This window comes from Bombina bombina, chromosome 3 (assembly GCF_027579735.1).
Source record: "Bombina bombina isolate aBomBom1 chromosome 3, aBomBom1.pri, whole genome shotgun sequence".
NCBI lineage: Eukaryota > Metazoa > Chordata > Amphibia > Anura > Bombinatoridae > Bombina > Bombina bombina.
Window position 1 is genome coordinate 156,689,729 of NC_069501.1, and position 8,421 is coordinate 156,698,149.

Genomic DNA, 8,421 nt, shown 5'->3' on the forward strand with positions numbered 1-8,421 from the left:
GGAACTTACTTGTCAGCTCACTAAGCCTTCTACAGTTTACCTCTCTTTACCTAGAGCTGTGTTCGGTCCACAGCGGTCCGTCTGACCGAGGACGTTGCAGCCACTCGCTACAGTGTCAGCTGACCGCACTGAGGCAGTGACGTAATCTTGCTTCAGTTTACTTCTCACAGGAAGGAGAGAGCTATACCGGGGACAACCTAGATGACGAATAGTCCTGTGTGATACCTTCGGATCGTTCCAATTAGACTAAATTTGTGTGTCATCAGAGCCTCATCCAGTCTCATAAAAAGAGGGGGAAATAGCTATTTAAAGTACTTAGTTAGGAAGAACTCTTCCATATACCGATTTTACTTGCACCTGCTAAAGTTATTGACGGTAACTAGCAACAATAGTTTCCTCAAAGAGATACAATTGGGAAGAGTTGTATCTGCTACTTATTAACTCACTAGAGTATTTTCTGAATATAGAGTGATACCGGATATAGTGATACATTCACACATATACTACTATCAAGTAGGTTCTGTAGTTGAGGTCCAGATCCTAACAACTCGTGAAAACTGTTATTACTGTATCTGGGACTGGAGGTGAAGGGGGCAATGAAACTGCTTCAGCACATTATCTTTCACACTGTAGTAAAGCAGCTTAACTGATTTGAAGTTCCTGCACGGATTGTGCCAAGGCTGCCACTTGCTGGGTAAGGGCTGTGAGCATTTAAGCTGTCTCTGTGGGTTCCATAGTGGCTTGGTTTTTATGTCACTGACCTGGTAAGCTGATCTGGAACTCAATATCAGTGAGACAGCACACCCTTACAAGCATGAACTCTAGGGGAACGTGTAGGTGAGGATCAGATCTTAGGAGGTCTGTGGTGGCATGGGGCTTTAATAATAAAATAAAGTCCAAGCAAAGAGTACAACATGCACAGGCAACAGGGAGGTCAGACTGCCCAAGGTCAGGGAAGGCAGCGGATAAACATACCCAAGTCTAAGTAACCGGGAAATCCAATGATGTTGGCAGCAGGGAAGGACCATGCAGAATGTGTACAGGGCTGAAGCAGTAGCAGGAACAGGAACAACAGCAAGCTTTGAGTCAGGAACATGAGGAGAATGCCAGGTAACCTTAGCTAAAGCTTCATTTTAACTGAGAACTGGACTGAGCATGCTCACGACTTTTATAGGGATTTGCTGTTCACAAGTATGACCTCTTCCTGGAGGTGGAGTGTTACCTAACTCCATAAAGCCAGCTACTACAACACACTCTTTGTACATACTTGCAGCAACAGAAAGAGAGGCCAGAACTCCGACCCTGAAGCATGGACAGCAGAGGGTGAAGCTGGCATCAAGGAGCAGGTAAGGGACTTCCGCCTAGGCCCATGTGATACCTTTAAAAAAAAATCCTGTCACTAAAGCAAGGTATTAGATCCTGTTATATATATACTGTACCTGCTACTTTTAGAATCAACTATCTTTAGTACCATGATGCTTTCACACATCATCAGCCCTTCCTTTAAAAAGAACCTGCTAACCAAACACTCAGTGCTTGATAATTCTACAAACTGTAGTGTTCTATTAATTTTAGGTGAATTGAACTCTAATGTATTCTCTTTTTCTCACCTACAATCAGCTGTTAACTTTCCTCTATGTTTTGCTGCCTTATTGGGATCAGTAAGGAAAGAACTACCATCAAGCCAGCAGACTGCTGCTCTGTTGATTAAAACAAAGTCTGCATTCGCTGAATCAACATTCAGAATTAATTTCCTACCGCAACAAGTTAAAGGGACATAATACTCATATGCTAAATCACTTGAAACTGATGCAGTATAACTGTAAAAAGCTGACAGGAAAATATCACCTGAGTATCTCTATGTAAAAAGGAAGATATTTTACCTTACAATTTAACAAAAAGTTAAACTCAGCTGCTCCCAGCTGCAGGGAAAAAAATAAAAAATAAATCAAGAAATGAACAGCAACCAATCAGCATCAGCATTGCTGAGGTCATGAACTCTTTTACTGTGATCTCATGAGATTTGACTTAACTCTCATGAGAATTCATAGTAAACTTCCTTTACCTGATTGGTGAAATAAGATGAGAGTGCACGAGGCTCATCCTTTCAGCTGTCCCAGGACAGACATACTAATATGCTGCTTAGAAATCCTTTACAATGGGATGTGGTTACTGACGAACTTTTGAGGTAAAATATCTTTCTTTTTTACATAGAGATGTTCAGGTGATATATTCTAGTCAGCTTTTTACAGCTATACTGCATCCCTTTCAAGTGTTAAAACATTTGGGTATTATGGCCCTTTAAGTGCAGTATCTGTTTGTTTTGAGTTCATATACTAATATAGTGGGACTCTGCCTACATGAAACTTAACATTAACAGATTGGAATTACACTGGCTACACACTGCACTGTAGCTACTCATTGGTACATTTACTATTAGGATTTCTTATGGGAATGATCTAATTAGTAATTGTGAACCCCCTATTGAGATCCAAATACAATCAAACAAAGTCACAGCTGACAGATCCTCAGATTTATTAAATTATGTTGTTGAATTGGAAGAAGTTCAAACTATTGTGCCTTTTTCAAATATTTGAACAAAGTAGTGCTATTCTGAGTAACTGCAGCAACAGAAATACTGAAATTGAATACCAGAACAATGTTTAATACTAGCTTGGTCAGAAGAGCTATATGGTTAAGGCACCATGAAATAGCTCTACATTTAACATTCTTGACTTGCCCTTTCAAGCAACTATGTTGTTTAGTAAAGATCTAGAAAACAGACTAAAGGTAAGAGTGTTTGCAGTGCGGGCAGTAGTCAGTTGGACTCGCAGAGGGCGGCAGCTTAAACGCTGAGCTGAAGTCAGAAGTCAAATTGGTTTTTATTGCAGCTAGCTCCCAGTAGTGCATTGCTGCTCCTGCTCTTGATATATGGATAGGAAGTGGAAGCTTAAAAATGTTTGATGATGAAATGCGAGTGTCTTTATCTAATATTCCACCAAATATTCAGAAACTGTGTTCATCCCATCAACCTCATACATCCCATTAAAATAGTAGGTAGCTATTGGTGTTATTAAACTTTTTTTTAATTCTTGCACATACAGTACATACTGTTACTTGTAAATACATTTAGTTATTTTATAATTTATGTATGTGTCCTTATCTCTTAAAACAAGTTAGTTTAACCTCCTGTTTGCTGGTACAACCAAATTATTGTGTCTCGATATGATGTAGATCTAAAAAGTGTCACCGACATGAAAAGTTTGGAAAGCACTGGGCTACATATTATAAGCTGCAGCAGTTATTAGAAACCACGTTATGGAGGTAAGAGTATATTGATTTATTAACTGACCATGGATTAATACCGACATCCTAGGCCATTTAAAGGGATAGTACCCTCATCCACTCTAGGGTCTATTTGACCCAAGCACGAAAATATCATTATCCAGCAGTTTTCTTGTGTTTTTAGTGTTTCCATTTTTTTTATTTATTTTTTATTTTTTAAACATTTTATTTTATATAAGGATTAACATAAGGTATACATAGAATATACAATACAATGACACCATAAACAAATTGGAATGAAGACATCATTAGATACAATATTGTGGTTGGTTATATGCATTCCATAGAAAGGTACAAAGGAACAGGGTGCAATATATAGGTAGCATACCAAATCTTTTATATACCTCCAAAATATTATATGAAGCCAGTTTTGGACCTCAACTTTCAGTGAAGTAGTTATTGGAGGTAAAAACCAACAAAGGAGACCACTTTTGGATCTCAACTGAATAACCTCATTTTTGCTTTAGTATAGATATTTTGAAAACAACATCAACAATGCTATTGGTATGCATCAACTATGAATATAAATACGCATCTACACAGTGCAAATAAAATGAACATATCTTAGTATCAACTTTTAAGATATAGTGTAAGGAGATCTTGCTTAATTAAAATAAAGCCCTGAATCTGCAATGTGCAAAAAATGTAAAGGGATCCATTATGGAATGTAACATCAACTATTCATAGATATTACTTCTGCTACCTCAAAACCATCTCACAGTTTTATTCCACTAGAGAAGCATATGTCAAATACACCACCTTACAAGGTACACTGCGGGACTATCTCGCTTATTTTAGGGATATCTTGCAGGATAGGAGGACTATTTTGTATTTAATAATTTTAACCTTCTCAGGCATCAGAATGTTTATACATTAGTCTGGGCTCCCTAAGAAAGAAGCTAAATGTTAGGTGATTTCATATAGGACATAGGATATATAGAAGGTCCCAAAGTATAGGATCCAAGGAAAAAATATCTGCCCTTATTTATATATTATAATTTTAGGGATTGTAGATCAATGTTTCTCTACATATATTATATCTGACTAGATAATCCTGCTAAATAAAGAGGAGAGACACTAACGCCTAGATTTAGAGTTTTGTTGGTAAAAACCCGCGTAGCTAACGCTGCTTTTTTTCCCAGAGCACCCTTGAAACAACGCTGGTATTTAGAGTTGTCTGAGGGGCTGCGTTAGGCTAAAAAAAGGGTGCGTTGAACCTAATTTAGCTCCACTTCAACCCTCAATACCAGTGTTGCTTACGGTAGCGGTAAGCTGGAAAAATCAGCCAATAGAATGCGAGCTGTTCCGATCAGCCAATAGAATGCGAGCACAAATTATTGAGAGTGCATAGATATACACCTTACAAATTTTTAATAGATACTGTCTATCTTTGAAAGTTATTATTTCTCGCTATTACTCACCACAATATGTGTACCAACCTCTTATACCCTACTGTAAATTGTGCCCCTTATGTATCAACCCTGTATCACTTTATAATGAGGGATCTAGCTCGTAGTCAATATCTTATGATATTGGGTTTATGCTTCTTACACACAGGTACACTGGCATTGGGCAGTCAAGCTTTAATTGGATAACCAGAATTCTTAATGTCTAATATAGGGGGTTGCCTTTTGGCTTTATTTGGTCAAGAACTCATAGTAAGCAGCTCATATCTTTAATAACTTATATCCTTTTCTGGCCACTCATAAAAGTTTCAAAAGCGGGACCCGACCAAAAGAGGCTATATACCTTAATTGGTCTAGTTTGTATTTGATAGTGTCACAACATTGTTGTCTTATTTTTTGATAACCTCGGAACCTCAGTATTGTTAGGCTAAGGAAATCTTAAGAGCTATAACTGTTAAGGTTAGGTTTATAGTTCTGGGTTTGTTTTGTTTTTTTTTGTGTTTTTTTTTATTTTTGTTATTTGTTTGGTTGTCTTGTCTTAATTATAAAAACCCAACAATGAGGTTACATAAAATGTGTATAACAAGTATCTGTTTGGCACATTTCAAATTCTGGTTTCTTATACTCAAAACACATTGCAATTCTATGATATTGAAATATTTACCTACGCTCGCCTTGTGCGGAATAACTATGTACACATTATCTAAGATGTATATACTGATATATCACCAGTTTGAAGTGTTTTGAATTTTAGGATTAGAGTACATAGAGTTCATGCTAACATTGTTTACTCAAACTATATTGTAATGTTGTGTTCTTGCAGAACTTTTCTTTTCTCGCCCTGCGTGGCATAATGACATGTACGCTTTTTGTGTTCCCTTTGTTGGTCATAAATAAAATATTAAAAAAAAAGTATGTGGGAGCATAGATTTGCGTGTACTGTGATAGGAGCGCCTAAAGGTGGATTCCTGCTGCTAAAAAAGTTCTTCCCTCAAAGAGAACTAAATGGTGGATAAGAAGAAAAAATGGGGTTTATTTAGCAGCGCTAAAAAAAGCTAGGAAATGATGATACCAATCTAATTTATGTTTTATACAATCTAGTTTATTTAAAAATTCTTATAACACATAAAAACAACAGCAAATGCTTTTCCTAATTAATAAAGGGACGTCTCCCTTATACAACACTTATAAAAACAGACTAGAACCATATAATCCTAGAATTCCAGGTATAAAGGAATTAATTCTATAGATAACATATGGCAAGCAACAAATTTCTAAGATAAATGGTGAATTGAATATTTAAAAGGCACAAATGTATCAGTCCTAACAGCTTTACAGTTCTTCAGTAACAAATACAGTTATAAAGTTACACAGTTACTTTCCTTGGACATATAATTGGCTCAGGTGTGCTGGATAGTTAAAAAGGCAAAAAACAGCCAATATTCTGATTTAGGTGCCAAAGCAATCGTGGTTAATGGAATTGGTTAATTTAACAGATGAATACCTTGATGTCTTTAAAGTTCAGTTTGCGTGTTTTAAAAAACGTAGTGCAAATTAGTGTAGAGGTACCTTAATCTGTCCTGGTTGCAACCGCTGATATTCTTCACTGTGATGGATTCACAGACTGTTTGTTCCTGGTGCTTCTGATAAGTCACCTGACCTTCTCTTTGATTCAGAGGTCAGGGTTGATGATCCGTTCTGGTGATGTAGTTATCCTTTTTTTTTTGTTTTCCTTTCTTCTTATAGCCCAAATATTGTTTTCATCTGGGTTCCCTCAGACTTCTTAAGGTTTGAAGAAATCTTTGGTCAGTGTTTAGCAGTAACACCGTATTCCCTGAAGTTACCAAAGGTAGATTTTAACTTGCAGGGTCAGGAGAAAAGTTTAAAGTTGCAGGGTCACACAGCTTTGTGACAGTAGTAAATGAAGTTTAGTAGAGTGTAGCAGGTCCCATTCAACGCGTTTCACCCTTCTGGGCTTTATCAAGAGCATAGATTTGCCTTTGGAAACTTTTGTAATAAATATATAAATAGACATTCCTGCTTCTGAAGTATTTAAACATGGCACTATAAACCTCCAGTGAATTTGCTTATATTATAGTACGATATTAAGTAAAAAGCTAACTTAATACAAACCCCTGCACATTGTTATTCTTAAGTTACAAAGTGATAATAATTATCCACTGGAACAAGCTGTGGGTAAAGTGCATATTATAATTAAGCTACATGTATAAGATAAAAGAACATAACTGATGTGCAGTTTGCTCTAAGAAATTAATTAAAGAGAGACAAGGGAATAAATCTATACAAGTTTCCATGTAATACAACTGTGATTCTCAGACTAATTGGTTATCATTTCTATGTATTTTGTAAGCCCTTTATAAGAAATTTTAGATAGCAGCATAGTAATACATCATATCCCCATGGTGGAATGCTGACAAGTTAGGACAACAACCATGCTAATTCACAGCTAAGACCTGAACAAGGGTTTGCACTTAACATAATGAATCCCCTTAACTCTTCACTAGAATAGCTATGCAATGTAAACATAGTGAAATTTATGACATAGACGGAACATGAATCCTGCAGAAACAATAAACAACCCCATTAACCCATAGATGGCAAGGAGCAGGCTGCGATCTGTCCATTGTCTAGCTAAAGAGCCTTCACAGCGATCAATAAAAATTAGAGCTAAGTTAAGCCTACATTCATACAAGTAAATCACCCGACTCCCAAATAGCAGGGGAATCTTACTGAACCGCTGTGTGGCTGCTCCAAGCCAGTTACTGAAGAGTGTTCACCAAAAGTATGTAATTCCAGTGGAGCGCTGCATAAGGGTGTACTAATGGGGAGAGTCATTACTATAGTGTCCACTGTTCATGTTTGTTATGATTACTGAGAGCAAACATCTTAAAAAATAGTATTCCTTAGCGTTGTATCACAAATGCAAGGCTGAAACACGTGATATATTAAAAAAGCATAAAGCGATCCATCGCATTTATGTCTTCTCATTAAACACCTTCAATTACATATCTAGTGTACATACTGTGTTCAAGGGATAAATGTGAACCTCAGTTCTGATGTGCTGTGGCAAAGATTAGCCTCCAGGATCAAGAGGCCGGCATGAGATGAAGCTGACGTTCTGAGTGTCGCAAGGAAGGTAGCTTGAGTGCTTCAAAGCAGATAAAGAGTGGTTTTTGGTCTCATTGTAGAATCTGCCACTTCTGCATCAAAATCCCACACCATATGTCACTATAATAGCAGTTCTTATGCAGTCACCGCACCAAAAGGTAATTGCAGTTTCTGCCATGGAGAGTGTAGTAGCTTAACCCACCCCAATACTGTACAGGTCCTGTGTAATAGGAACATTGTAAGGTTGCAGTAGGTGTGTATAAGCAATCCCCTCAACCTCTTGGAAGCAACAATCCGATAGTAAAGTTGTTGTGGCGGCTGACTCTGCTTCTGACCAGTTTATGGAAGCATTCTCAGTGACTGTCTTCCAGGCGTATACATGACAATCATAGCCTGGGTCACCAGATCCCTGCGCCCTCAGCGTCAAGATTTGAGACGTGTGTAATGGAGATTGCATGGTAGTTTGCAAAACTGTTACTCCGGCACTTCTGCGTCCTAGATGTGTAGTGGCCTGTACCCCAGGGTCGGCTGCATCGCATGG

The 8,421-nt window shown here is 37.6% G+C and overlaps 1 long non-coding RNA gene across 1 annotated transcript in view; it reads right to left on the reverse strand.

Moving 5' to 3' along the window:
* Nucleotides 1–6,373, reverse strand: part of LOC128652995 (uncharacterized) — a 72,944-nt gene extending 66,571 nt beyond the window's left edge. The window contains exon 1 of the long non-coding RNA XR_008401327.1: nucleotides 6,321–6,373. This is a non-coding gene — a long non-coding RNA (uncharacterized LOC128652995). The remainder of the gene's footprint in view (nucleotides 1–6,320) is intronic.
* Nucleotides 6,374–8,421: the final 2,048 nt, after the last annotated feature.